The sequence below is a fragment of the Tenrec ecaudatus genome, chromosome 12 (genome assembly GCF_050624435.1).
Source record: "Tenrec ecaudatus isolate mTenEca1 chromosome 12, mTenEca1.hap1, whole genome shotgun sequence".
NCBI classification, from domain to species: domain Eukaryota; kingdom Metazoa; phylum Chordata; class Mammalia; order Afrosoricida; family Tenrecidae; genus Tenrec; species Tenrec ecaudatus.
Window position 1 is genome coordinate 44287979 of NC_134541.1, and position 15317 is coordinate 44303295.

The following is a 15317-nucleotide window of genomic DNA, read 5'->3' on the forward strand; positions in this document are numbered from 1 at the left end:
ACATAATATAAAATAAATATTCTGGACTAATGAATGAGGTGTGGTTGGTTGTTGTGAGGTGCCATGGAGTCAGATCCGCTCATAGTGACCCCATGCACAATAGAACTAAATACTGTCTGGTCCTGCACCATCTTTACAATTCTGTTGGAACCATTGGTACAGCCACTCTGTTGATCTACTTTTTAGAGGGTTATCTCTTTTTCATTGCCCTTCTACTTTACCAAGCATAATGGTTTGGTTTTTTTTCAAGAACTAGCCTCTCCTGATGACAAAGTCACTAATTTTGTTTCTAGGGAGCATTCTGGCTATACTTCTTCCAAGGAAGATTTATTTTTTCTTTTGGAAATCTGTAAGACTTCAATATTATTCACCAGTACCATAATTCACAGGCATCATTGCTAAGGTCTTGCTTATTTGATGACAATTTTCAGGTGCATATGAGGTGATGGGAAATGCCATGACTTGTGTCAAGGACACCTGAGTCCTGTGGTAGTAACACAATCAGTTGTCATTTTGAGCCTTAAGAGTGAAGGGTTGGATCCTCCATCATATCACAGCTTGGCCTCATTTGGAGGCACTAAGGAGATAAATAGCTCAATGAAGGCGGGACTCTGACTCAGTCCCTTCCAGACATTCTTGTTGACAAGCCTCAAGGAGACAGGCTGATGACAACCAGAGCCTCGGAGCTGGAGATGCCACGTGGAGATCCCTGCCAGCACTGAGATGCTTACAACACCACTGGATCCGCAAGACTTTCCATACTCTGGCCTGTGATTTTCTTGCATTAGGCATGAGTGCATGTGTTTTGTGAGTCTGAAGAGGACTTTTCAGATTGGTATCGGACATATGGGCTAATATCAGACTTATGGACTTGATCTGGACTGGGCTGGAATGTTTTCTCAATATTCAATTGCTCTTGCATAAAAAGCTCTTTCCTATACACAGATGAGTATCTATGAATTTGTTTGCCTAGTCTACCCAAACTAACACAGTCCTCAAAGTAACATCCTTGCCCTTCAACATTCTAAAGAGGTGTTGCACAGTAAAAGATGAAGATGAATGAGACTGACAGTCATTTCCAGGAGTGACACAGACATGCCCACGGATGCATGAACACATCATGCCAACTTTGTTTTAGTCATGTCACAGTGTCTTTGTGTGCACATCATTAATGTGGGCGTGCTATTGTGAAAATACAGATAGCCCTAGGGTTAGCCGTCCCACGTTAGTGATTTCATTTCAGACCCACTACTTCCCATGGTAGGTTGTATGCCTTTCTCTGATATCCCCTTTGCTTCACTTTAGTTTATCCAAAAATATCTCGTTGTTGGGAAACAAAAGTACAGCAAAAATGATTACAGTGTCTTTTTTTCTGGAGATGCTCTGTTTTTGCACTGGAATATGAGTGGGCCTGGAATGCCCGAGTCCCCTGTGGCACACATAACTTACGACTGGCTCTAACCAAAGCCACTCAGCCTAAGCCGGGCCTCAGAGAAAGGCCTGGTGGTTTATCCTGGAATAGCACAACCGTTGAACCTCCACCCCCCCCCCCCACCCCCAGGACAATTCTACACACACGGAGCTGCCAGGGCCCCGAAGTGACTCCATGGCAGTGCTTTTTGTTTGGTTTTAATTTACTCTCTTGAGCCAATGGGCTAGAGGTAACTGTGATGCAAGACAAGTACCTTAACATTCAGGTTGGCTCACGCTCGCTGCTCCGGGACAGGCAAGTTCTGCTTGAAGAGTCTCCAGCAAACCTCGCGATCGTGGGAGGCACGTGGCCCATGGCAGCCAGCCAAGTGTCAGGAGCGTGACTGGAGCTGCCCTGGGCTAGACAGCCAGCTGCTAACCTGCGAGCTGATCGCGGGCTCCTGAGCAAGCTTAGTTCATGCTAAGTGAACAATCTTGGACTACGTGAACCACGCAACAGACCCACAGATCTGTGCACGAGGCAAATGGTTGTTTTAATTTGTGGAGTATTTATGTAGTAAAAGCACACTGTAAGGTTCAGCCACGTGGCTTAACTCAGATATAATGTCAAGTGTGTCGGTAAGCGAGTCCGAAAGTTTGTGTCCAGAACAACTCAAACTCAAGAGGAGAGGAGACTGGGGTGCCAAGGGTCCATGCTCGGTCACCTCTCCCAGGTTCAGCGAGGAGACTTAGACACAACGGTTAGCCAACGGTGAGACTTACTTAGCGTCTGCATGCAGTGGCAGAATAGTGCATCCACCCTGAGGATAGGGTCAACGCCCTGATTACACCTGCAAGGCTAAGGGGGACACATGGCTGCGGGTGGAAGGGAGAGGCCATCATTTTCTTGTGCTTACAGTCTTCCTGTGCCGTCGGGTCCTCGGATTGGCTCCCAGTGATCACCTGTGCTCTTGTTTCTCTTGCTCCGCTCACTCTTTGAGGTGGGCTATTTCTGACAAAGGCACATCCTCTCCTCTCTGTACAGAATGTTTTACAGGCTCAGCTTTGGGGCAGAACTTTGTAGGGTCAGTTCCGGGGAAACATGGAGCAATTTTAGTTCTTAGAAGACTCTATTAAGCCTTACACTAATTGATAGACTCCCCATCTTTGAATACCACTACATCAGAAGAAAGCTGTGAATACTCATAAGTTCATATTGGACATAGTCCTTGAAATTTGAGTGGAAAAACCAATTTAGTACAACTTCTTCATATATGTATATTTACACACACTCATACAACATATATAATGATTTTAATTTTATTGTTGCTAATATATATAATATATATATACAGTAAAGCATACGCCAATTCAGTAGTTGCTACATATGCCATTGAGTGACCTTGGTTGCATTCTTCGAGTTACACAACTCCATTCTCACCCTCCACTCGTGAGTTTTCTCTCCCCCATTAACAACTATACTTTCAGACACGGTTAGGTTCCAAAAATCCAAATAATTAAGTGAAAATCGAAAGATGTGAAGTCAACTATATTAAATAAAAAATGAGGATAACTCTATCATTACATAAATGCCAAATAACATCATTATATAATTTCCAACCATTAAGAATCAAGGCCCAACTAACTTGACACATAACTTAAGTCATGTCATCCAGCATTGCAAGCTCTTTGACATCCGTTACTGCTGGGTGTACATCATTAATGCACAACATTTTCAAATAGCTGGGTTTTATTTTCCTTGTTATAAAGGTAAATGTTGAATAGCTACATAATGGATAAATGAGTAGTAGTTATATTTCTGTCTCTTAAGATATTTCTCTAATCTTTTAAGTTGCTGTTGTCAACTTGATTCCATATAGAAAGTTCTTTTAAAAACTTTTAAAAGCTACTGATTAAGGTAAGTAGTTTTTACTAGTTAATCTATTGTCTTGTTTTTAAGAAATTCAAAGAATATTTTTGGTATAAGATTAAAGGTTATCCCAAGTAACAGTTTTAAGGTTTTATCCAACCTTTATGGCTCAAGAAGCTTGGAGTCAATTAGAATTTAAATTCTGTCTGCATCCTCCCCCTTTGATCAGGAGGCTTCTGTGGCATCTTTGATCAAAACATTTGCTCTGGGTCACATCCAGATCTCCTGGCCTCAAGACAGAGAAGGCAGCTGCTCATGGAGGTGATGTGCTTCACATTGTCAATCGCCTGATTCTGAGCTCTCTTTTTCCTTCCTTTGCCATTACAGATAAATCAAAACTAATTTTTGTGCCTTTGAATATCTGCTTTTAAGACCCTACATAGTATGCAAAGAACTAAAGTATAAAAAGAGTCAATTAAACATTTTATTAGGCCAATTAATATCCCATGCATCCATGATGACCTCCAAACCAAGAAATCAAATCACATGAGGCTTTGGGTTATACACAAATTAGTATATCTTTTGGCAAATAAAGCATATTTAATAAGTATATCTGAAGATGGAGGATGAGTTTGACAATCCAAAAAATGTATGTGACTCTTTACTCAATGACCCTCCCATGCTGAGTGCTAAAGTTCTTGCTAAAAATACTTGTATTTAGTTAAGTTCTCATAAATATTTACAGGTTATATATATATATTTTTTAAATCCTGTCACATCAAACCCACCTTGATATACTGCCAGAACTAAACAGGACTCTTTGGTAATTGAACTAGGATTAAAGATTTGAATTTGTCAACTGTAAAATTCAAGAGTGAGCATTAGTCAAAACACTCACTTCTTCAACATACAGGGGCAGGATGTACAGAGAAATATTCAAATATGCCAGTAGATGGTTCCAAGAAATTTCACATCATTTGCAATACAGAAAATTAGGATCCTTTAATAATTAATCCAAAAGGCTTTGAGGTTTAGGATTTTGAAATTATGTTTTTAATAAACGAATAAACAAGTTAAAACCCGCAACAATGATCTCTTTAAAGTGTTAAAAGTCCAAGATGTCACATTGAAAACCTAAGTTACTCCTACACCAAGTCAAGTTTTTAATCATTTTATATGCATGCAAGAGCTGAACAATGAATAAAGAAGAGTAAGGAGTTGATGTCTTTTAATTACAGTGTTAATGAAGAATGTTCGACGACATGGATTGTTGAGGAACAAGTAAATCTGTATGGGAAGAAGTATAGCTAACCTGCTCTTTAAAAGATCATGGCGAGACTTTATCTCCTGTGCTTTGGACATATTATAGGGAGGGACCTTGGACATAGTGTAGGGAGGGACCATTCCCTGGTAGTGGGTCAACATAAAAGAGGAAGACCTTCAACAAGATAAGTGGACGCATGACGTCAACAAGGCGCTCAGATACGGGAACGATTGTGAAGATGGCCTAACAACTACAAGCTAAGGGAAAAATCTAAAAATAAAACCCTTCTGGATTTAATATTGAGCACTGGTGGCAGAGTGGATAAAGAAGTTAGCTACAATTCCTTAGGGAATAGGTAAGCAACACCAGTTGTGGGGTACTTGCCCCTAAAACTGAACAGCTCCAACGGGTGGTTATGTAATTGAGGTGTAAAATTAAAGAGACATCAGACAAGCTTAAGCATGTTATTGCTCACCTGCAGGGCGGCCATGGTCTTAGTAGCCAGGTCCATGCAGAGAGAGTGAATGTGTGTCTAATCACAGTTTATATACATTCCAGGGACATACAATCCCACCTAATTACAGATAACCACATATATATCAGGAAGGGGCTGCACAATAGGCATACATGTGACAGGAAGGGGACGAGCTAGGGGTGTACTCCCAATAGGAAGGGGAGTTTCTAGGGGCATACATGTGACAAGATGGATGGACTCTGGATTCAAGATGGCAGTCCAACGTTGGTCCTCCTTGAGTTGGTTTGATCTTGTCTTTGTGCTCTCCTCCAGGGGAACAATCCACTATCCTTATCAGCAGGGAGTGGGCCCCTCTTAGGGTCAGACAGACAATAAGGTCTGATTCCTCTAGATGGCTAATACTCTCAAGAAGTTAACCTCCAAGCAGTTGGCCTCCAGGTGTACAGTCATTTACCATGTGTAGCAAACAGCATCTTAGTTTGGGATATAGTATGGGGGGACAACCTGGGGAAAACTTGTCTGTATTTCACAATCAGTTGCTACACCGGGGACAGGGGAAATGCTTCTATGAAGATTTATACCCTTGAAAATCATATGGGGCAGTTTTACTCTGTCATGTAGGATCCTTGTGAGACTTGACTCCATGACTGTAGGTTTAGTTTGGCTTACACTCACTGCAGTTCACTTACCACAGTTCAAACATCTTGATTAGGTTATTTAGACTTTGACAACTGGTTCAAGAATCAAAAATTATATCAACATGTCAAAACAATTCAACAGAAAAAGAATGGTCCTTACGATCAATGCTGCTGGGAAAAGTGGATATCTAAATACAAGAGACTGAAGTTGAACTTCTTCTTTATATCATCCATAAGATTCACTTATGAATTATGGCATACATGCAAGGTTTAATTCAAGACCTAAAGGTATGGGCTAAAATAATTAATCTTTTAGAATAGAATATGTGAGTAAATATTTGTGATCTTGGATGAGGCAAAATGTTCATAGGTGAAAAAATAGATAATTAGATTTTATCAACATTAAAAACTTTTGTGCTTCAAAAGATGCATCATGAAAATGAAAGACAACTCATAAAATGAATAAAATATCTTCTAGTTATATGTATGATCAAGTTCTAGTATTCAGAATACATAAACAGTTCTTACAACCCAATTAAAATCTGGGCAAAGGATATGAATGGAAATTTTGATAAGGATAATGCATATGGATAATAAACATATAAAAAGATTCATTACTTCATTATATTACTCCACACCCATTAAAATAGCTATAATAAAGAAGAGTGATGATAATAAATGGCGACAAAGGGATAGGTAATTGGAACCTTCATATATTGTTAGTATGAATGTAAATTGGTTTAGCTGCTTTGGAAAAATCTGATAATTTCTCAAATGGTTTAAAAAATGTTCAGACCTGGCACAGCAGTTTCACTCACAGGTACATACCTGAAAGAATTAAAAACTTAGGTCGACACAAAAACTGTAAATTCATGTTTATTGTAGAATTATTTATATCCCAAAGTGTGGGAAAAGCCAAATAGCCATTAATTGATGAGTAGATAAATAAAATATGTTCCATATACACAAATTAATTTTATGTGGCCAAAAATATTAATGAAGTCAAAGTCAATGGACGCAACATAACCAAAAAAGAAAAGAAGCTACATCATAATTTGGTGAGTAGTGACTGGGGTTTTAAAAACTGTGCAGAATGCTTCCACAAGCATGAGCCCTGCCACACCTGAGACAGCCCCACTGCCCAACCTCTCCTCCCTACTTGTGCGATACACAACACTCCTTGCTACCAACCTTGTCAGGACTGATTCCAACAATATGTGAAACATGTTGGATTGCTATGAAGTTCTAGGTGTCCAGAGCATACTTCATCTGAGGGAAGAAAGTGGAATGGAAACAGGGACACAAAGATAAGTGATGTTACACTGTGGGGAATACAGTCAATGTCATTCAACAAAATGTGTATGAATTGTTGAATGGAAAACTGATTTGTTCTATAAGTACACACAATTCACAATAAAAGTTAAAAAAAAGATATGTGATAGTAAAGGTTTATTGTGCCAACCTGGCCTATGAACACATGTGGTATTTTTTCAAGGACAGATAGAGAAATGGCTTGGCGAACCTCTCCTGTCTGGTCGCTTGCTCTCTGATGGTCGGACCAGTTGTGGATGCATTAGCTAGTTCTTTGCCTCAGCTGGAAAAGCTCACTTCTTGAAGAGAAGTCACATGGACCTACCCTGATGCAGCCCTGGGTGTTGGAACAGACATGTGGAGACATGCTCACGGATTCAGCTTTCCTCCTGCAGTCGGTGTCATTGCATGCGTTTTGAGAGTTTGAGGATGACCTTGCAGATCGGTGTCGGACATATGGGCTTTGACTGGACGGGGTTGGGAAACGTTCTTAATGTACACTTAACCTTTTTAATAAAACTCTCTTATATACATATGAATTTCTGTGGATTTGTTTCTCTAGTCTACCCAGACTTACACAATATATTTAAATGTTAAGTATTAAGGTGGCAGATGGGCATTGGGTCTCTATTCAAGTATTCCCTCAATGCAAGAACACTATGTTCTAATACCTTGGCATTCTGTGATGCTCACCTTCCTGACATGATCGTTGAAGTCAAATGGGTGCATAGGCAAAGCGATACCATGAGGGTGGGGGGAAGTGAGAGGGAGAAGGGGGGTAAATGGGGACCCTTGTACAATGATCTACATATAACCCACCACCTAGAGGGATGAACAACAAAAATGTGGGCAAAAGGAGACAGTGTAAGATATGAAAATAATAATAAAGTATCAGGCGTGTATGAGGGTGGGAGTAGGAAGCAGGGAGGGGAAAAGGAGGAGTAATACCAAGGGCTGAAGCAGAAAGAAAACGTTTTGAAAATGATGATGGAAGCATATGTACAAATGAGTTTGATACAATTGATGTATGGATTGTTATAAGAGCTGTAAGCGCCTCAAATAAAATGTTTTTTAATTTTCTTAAAGTTTAAAAAATAAATGGAAATATTCTACTAAATAAAAGAATCCAGTCACAGAAGACCATTGTTGCATGATTCAATTTTTCTGAAAAGCCTGATGGTGGAGGAGCAGTGACGGCACAGTGGCTGTGTGATACACAAGACTGCGGGTAGAAAATAGGGATTGGTGCCTAATGGGTATAGATAGGGTTTCCCTTGGGGTTGTTAAAAATGTTCTAAAATAAGATTATGATGATGCTGTTAACTCTGAAATATACTTTTAAAACCAATAAATTTGCACGTTAAGTGGGGGCATTCTATGGTATTTGAATAGTTTATGAATACAGCTATTATATTTAAAATTATATCAGTTAATTTACTAGACCACATGTGGATCAATTACATGAGTATCAAAGGTTTATCAAATAAAAATTGATTTGTAGGATTTAAATATTAGAGACACTTCAAGAACTTTAATTTTGAGTCTATGTGTGTGTTTTCAAGCAGTTCAACATATTAAACTCAAATCTGTTAACTCGGGTCTAACTTTCCAAATAATAAGAGGAAAAAGTATTTGGTATTTTTTACTTGGATAAAAAATTGTTACGCTTTTGCATATCTGGGTTGTCTATGCTATTATTTAGAAGCATCAAGATAAGTTATGAGAATTTTAAAATATCAAATATAAGTGAAAACAAAATAAAAAGTTGTTATTTTAGTTGTTTTTTCCCTAACACATTCATGTGAAAAACACATGCTAATATTTCATCTTTGTTTCTTCATTCAGCTTGCCAAGGAAACAGGCAAGGTGTGATATTTTAATCATCTGTGTTGCTTTAATATTCTAGCAATGTTTTTTTTTCCTCTAAGTTCTGCATAAGTCATTTCTCAAGCAGATGCTAGTAGATGAAATGAGAGAAACTTATAACTTGTTTTGCATGAGAAACTCCTCAGGGGAATTGATAAAAATCTTAGTTAAAACAGTTTGTGGGAAGTTGGTAGGGAGTACGTTGTGAAGAGAAAGAATTAAAATCAAATTACTAATTATTTTTAGAGAAAAATAAGATTGATTTAAAAATTATAATCTGTGTAACTTTTACCTGATTGGTTTTAAATTACTAATATGTAGTTAGGCTAACTTCTAATTTCTGTTTATTAATTTTCTTCCCCCAATATTATCAACTTCTCAAAACCAAGTAATAAATACCTAATCTCATGCAAAGCATCATTAATGGATGTGAAGTCATTGCTTAATAGGAATAACTAGCTCAGAAATCCTGCACCAGAGTTTATGAAACACGATTTTATCTTTCAGAGTATTGTCAGAGTTACAGGTATATTATTATTCCCTGTGATAGAAGAAGAAATTGTGTCTCAGCCAGATCAAGTTATTAAATAGTTCATTTCTATAAAATGGAGTATGTCTTTAGTCATTAATTCAATAACTTATTTAGCATTTATATTTTGGACCTATACTGTTGAATGGAGACTCTGGTTGGCACTTCATGTACAAGTAAGCATACAAAAAAACCCCAATCATAATAACAAAATGAACCAGAAGAAAAGCTCCCCAATTGAATGAAATGCAGGGAGTGTTGAAAGGGGGTGGTGTCAAACTTCCGACCTTGCAGATCACAGCCAATGCTTAACCACTATGCCACCAGGATTCCTACCAGGGCTTCCTCACAGAATGACATTTGAGTTTGGAGATGGAGTATCTCAGAGGGGAATTTGGAGAGAGAGCGTGTCTGGAGAATTAAGTAGATGTGATAGATTACAAAGCCCAAAGTATTAAGTCTATGGTTCTTTACAGAAAACATTAGCCAGGTCCTCGTCTGCGTTGTCCATGATAGACCAACACATGTAGAATTCACCACACTCTGGGGCTGATACTTGCATTTGGATGAGAAAATTGAATCATGGGCAATATATATTAATAAACGGCACAGTGTGTGCGATTACGCTGAAGAGGAAGAGAAGACAGAAAAGAAACAGGTGCCAAAACAAGAACCTCCCTCCCAAGCAAAACCCAAACCCAAATTCACTGCTATACGCTCTTAGTGACCCTCTCTAGGGTTTGTGAGACTGGAAATCTTTACGGGCGTAGACAGGCCCATCTTTTTGCCAACTGAGGGGCTGATGGGTTTGAACTGTTGACACCTAACCCATAGCACAACATGAGCTCCTTAAACCGCAAGCCAGGTGACTGAAATGGAACCAAGGTTGCCAGGAATAGCCTGTGAGGTACGGGCCTGATGGAGTGATTTGGAGGCCGCACATTCCAGGCAGATGGCCCTAGTGCAAAAGCTCCCCATGTGGCTGGAGCCTTAGGAGATGCAATGAACATGGGCTAAGGCTCATAGGCTCCTGTGAGTAATCGAGCACAACCATGCTTTAGTTGCAGGGAATTGGGGAAATCCCTACAGGGTGTAGCGAGCCCTAGTGATGCACCATGCTCCTAAGAAAAAGGTCAGTGGTTTGAACCCACTAGCATTTCCATGTAAGAAAGATAAGGCAGTCGCCTTCCTTAGAGAGAGATAGCACATGTGTACATATGTTGTCACCATCATTTTCAAAGCATTTTCATTCTACTTGACCTTTGATATCAGTTCCTCATTTTCCCCTTCCTACCCCCTCCTTCCCTCATGAACCCTTGATAAATTATAGATTATTATTTTCACATCTTACATCATCCTCTGTCACACTTTACCCACTTTTCTGTTGTTTGTCTCTCTGGGAGGGGGGTATAAGTTGATCCTTGTGATCGATTCCCCCTTTCTCACCCCACCTGACCACAATGGGTGAATGAATTTATGGATTATGATAACAGATGTAAGAGTCCCTAATAAAATTATTTAGTAATTAAAAAACAGAGTTACAGCCTTGGGAACTCTACAAAGCAGTTGTATTCTGTTGTATGAGGTCACTATGTGTCAGAATAAACTTGACAGCTGTGTCAATTACAGTCTCCCAGCACAGAGATGGTCTCCTTTGAACAGCAGTTTTACAGGAGCACTGTGAACATCTATGTGCCGCCTACATTAGGGTCTTATTATTGTAATTATTTTGGTAGGTTTTTTAAATGGACTGATTGATGTTTACTTATGTCTTTCTTTTAGTGCCGCTTTATCTTTTTATTCTCAGTAAATCTCTTGTAAGCTGTATATTATTATGAAAATAATTGTGTGGCATGTTAGAGATCAACACAAACTGTTTACAAGTATTGTCACAACTGTTGCACCCTTTCATTATATATTTTCCTTAAATTATTTTATTTGTGGTTTCGTCTCTGATATTTATTTGCCTAGTTAAAAATATACTGATTTGATGACTCAACCGTTTAGCTGCACATAGTATTAAGGTGTCAATGTCAAGGTATGCACTTCTGTGAAAGAAGGAAAATTAGTAGGAGCTGAAAATTAAAATTAAGAGCAAAGAAAATTTTGAGAGTATGTAGGAGCTCTGAGTAAATATTTGGAAAAATAATTAAGAGAGATAGACTGCTATCTTTAGAGGGAAGACGGTAATTGCTGATTCCAGGAAAAACAAAAAATTAAAAAAGAAGGAACATGCCATCATAATACAGATATTGTCCCAGCAGATAACAACGTTAGTCTAACCAGTAGCCATTGAGATAAATCCGACTCATGGTCACCCTGTAAGTGTCAGAGTAGAATTGTCAATAGAGTTCTTGATGGCTGGGCTTTCTAAAGCAGATCATGATGCTTTCCCTGCCACTTGCCTCCGTATGGGCTGGAACTACCAACCTTTTGGTTAGCAACTATGTGTGATAACTTTCTACACTACCAAGGGACTTCTAACATTTACCACTTAAAATCGCTTAGTGCAACTTGTGCCATGCTTTGTGAATGCCTTGTTCATGCTTTGAGTATCAGAGAGCAAAGAAAAGAAGAGGTAATGGGATTCTGTTTACTTCCTCCTAAGAGAAAATAAGCGAACGGCAGGAAAAGAAAAGGAGGGCGGGGCGGGGAGAAGAGCAGGAACAGAGAGGAATGGCGGGAAAAAGAAGCGGGTCTTATATTTACCTGCAAATCCTTGGTAGTTCTTTTAGTATTTTGTAAGATAATGAAGCATTCATTATATTTTAGAAGAATAAATACACTGTGATCAAAGAGCTTGATTAATATTTGTTGAAGAGTTTAATGAATTTTTGAAGAGCTTAACACATAAGGGCTGGCAGCTCCCCAATATCATTGACTGTCCCACATGAAGAGCGTAGATGCAGAGCAGACCCCATGTTCCCAGGGAAAATCTCATCATCAGGCTTGCCTGTTTTCATTTCTATTTTCTACCAATTTTCATCTTTGCTTCCATGGCATGAAATAGTACTTTTTATGCATAATTTTTGAAATAGTAGGCTTTTCCCAAACTAAACTTTTCTCTAGAGAAGGAAGTTATCAATTTCACTATAAAGTGGCTCCGACTGGGATGATCTCTCCTATCCTTTGTCCTTGTACTGGAAAAGATGATCCTTTCTTTCAGATACTCCGAGGGACACAGGGGACTCACCTGGAGAAATGTCTTCCCCTTCTTCTGTACGGCCACACTGTTATGAAAACATCAGTTGAGTTTCTATACTATGATTTGCTATGCTATTTTTATTAGTGTGGTTCGCCATTCACCCACAAAAGTAGTTTAAATATGCAAGGAGTTGTGCTTTTCTCCTGTAAAATATGGTGTGGAAACTGGCTCGGTTTGTCTTCTTTCTCCTTTCTATTCAGCCATTTTAGGACGATGCGTCCATGTTCTCCATTTGCCAGAGGGGTTCAAGATGGCTGTCCCGTAGCTCACACTGCTTCTGTACTCCTGCTAGGAGCAAGTCGGTGACACTGGGCAAATATGTAAGCAAGGCAACGCTGTCCTTCTTGAAAGAGTTTTCCCAGAAACCCTAACCTGTGAGTTCCATGTATCTCCCTTAATCTTAAATGTGTTGTCAGACAAGCTACCAGTAAAAATGACAGCAATGATTCCCCTCCCTTTTGTCCACTTCCCTTGCAACGGGCGTCCTGCTGGGTTCCACGTTAGGCTGCTAACTGCGATGTTAGAAGTGAGAAAACAAGTACCCTCTCCAAGGGATAAACATGATGCTTTTTACTCGTGTAAATATGTACATTCTTGGAAAACCACAGGTGTCGTTCTATGCATACAAGGTTACTATGAGTGGAAATTGACTCAATGGCAGTGAATTTGGTCTTCGAGATTTACAATGGAATTTTGCTGCTCCTCAGACTAAGAGGTAGAATTTAGTTCCTCTGCATCTCTTGCCAGTCACCCTTTGAGTCTGGGTTTATCTTGTAATTCACTCTGGCCAATATAATGAAGTGGAAGATATGCTGTGCCAGCTCTTAGCCTGGATGTTAAAGGTCCATGCATGCTGAGTCTTGTTTTCTCAGACCTACCCAAACTATGAGAACAAACCTAGGCTAGACTGATGACATAAGAGACACGTGACTCAAACACAGCCAGTCAACCTCTACAACATGGTTCCTAGCTTACAAGGATCTCAGACAGATAGATGAGATCAGACATTTTCATTTTAATTATTTTTTATTATTTGTGAATACAAAACATGGATGGCATGCCTTCCATATTAGAATGTGGTATATATATTCTCCCTATGGTAAAAGTAAATGAAACCTTACTGTTGTAAAACTAAAATTTTGGCATAGGCTTTGATGAGTTTGAAAATCAAATTAGGATGTGTTTCAACTTGTGGAGGGCCATTCTAGGATACATCTCAAAATATATGGCAAAATAATTGGCATGGTACTATTAGTGACAATGATGTACCTCAAGGGGAGAGAAGGTTCTTTGGTGGGTATTGAAGATGCACAATAGACAGAGACCATAGCTGCTGACACAGAGAACATTATGAGTGTTAAGTTATTAATTTTTGGATAGATTATAATGTAGCAAAATCAAATTGATACCATCGCTCTAAATAAAGTTAGAGCTGTTAGGATGGTAGTAGGTAAGAATGGTTATTGTATAGGCATCTGGTAGAGAATTCTCTAGAATGAATGCACTCCCCGACTCTAGACTTTTCTGTGGCTTATTGGGCCTAACTTATTTTTATTTTTTTTTGTTTGTACAGATATTTTTGTTCAGGTACATGTAGTCAAGAGGGTTTTTCTGGTTGGTTTCTAGTCTACATTGGGTATAACAAGGATGAGAATGTCCCTAACATATTCATTGAAATTCAGGCACCAAATTAGCTTCCCACTTGATAAATTTTATACAAATTGCTCAGTGATATGTGTTACATTTTCCTAATGTGTAAATATTTCTTTATTTCCTTTCTGTTAGTTATGTTTCCAGTGTTACAGTTCCCTAGCTCCTTTGTCTTCTCATCTTTGCTTTAGAGTAATTATTGATCTTTGGGTCTCATATATATTGTCTATTTTTAATGGATCACTGGAAAGAACTAGTAAACATTCCACCATTTCAGGAGGCAGCATATAAGTAAGAACCAATGGTGCTGAAGGAAGAATTTCAAGCTACATTGAAAGCATTAGGCAAAAACAAGACTCCTGGAGCTAGCAGGATATCAATAGAAATATTTCAACAAGCTGATGAGGCACTCACTCATATATGTCAGCAAATTTGAAAGGCAATTAGTTGGCCATTTGATTGGATGAGACCCATTGCAAAGAAAGAATGCTCAAATTAGAGAACAATATCACTGATATCATATGCAAGTAAAATTTGCTGAAGATCATCCAACAAAAGTTGCAATACTACATTGTCTGAGAATTCCAGAGGTTCAAGTTAGATTCAAAGAGAATGTGGGACAACAGACATCATTGTTGATGTCAGATCAATCTTGATGGAAAGCAGAGAATACCACAAAGATGTTTACTTATGTTTTATTGACAATGCATGAAGTTCAGCTGTATGGACAACCTTGAGAAGAATCGGAACTTCAGAAATCTTCATTGTGCTCATGAGAAGCTTTTATATGGATCAGGAGATAGCTGTGGAACAAAACAAGGGACTGATGCATGATTTAAAGTCATGTGTGATGGGGTTGTATTCTCTCATCATACTTATTCAATGCATATGCTGAGCAAATCATCAGAGAATCTAGCTTATATAAAGAAGAATGTGACATCAAGATTGGAGGAAGGCTTATTAACAACCTATGACATGAAGATGACACAACTTTGTTTGCTGAAAGTGAAGAGAACTTGAACCACTTGCTGATTAAGATCATTTGTTACAATTCATTTTAAGGAAGACCATAATCCTCACAACTGGATCGATAGATGAC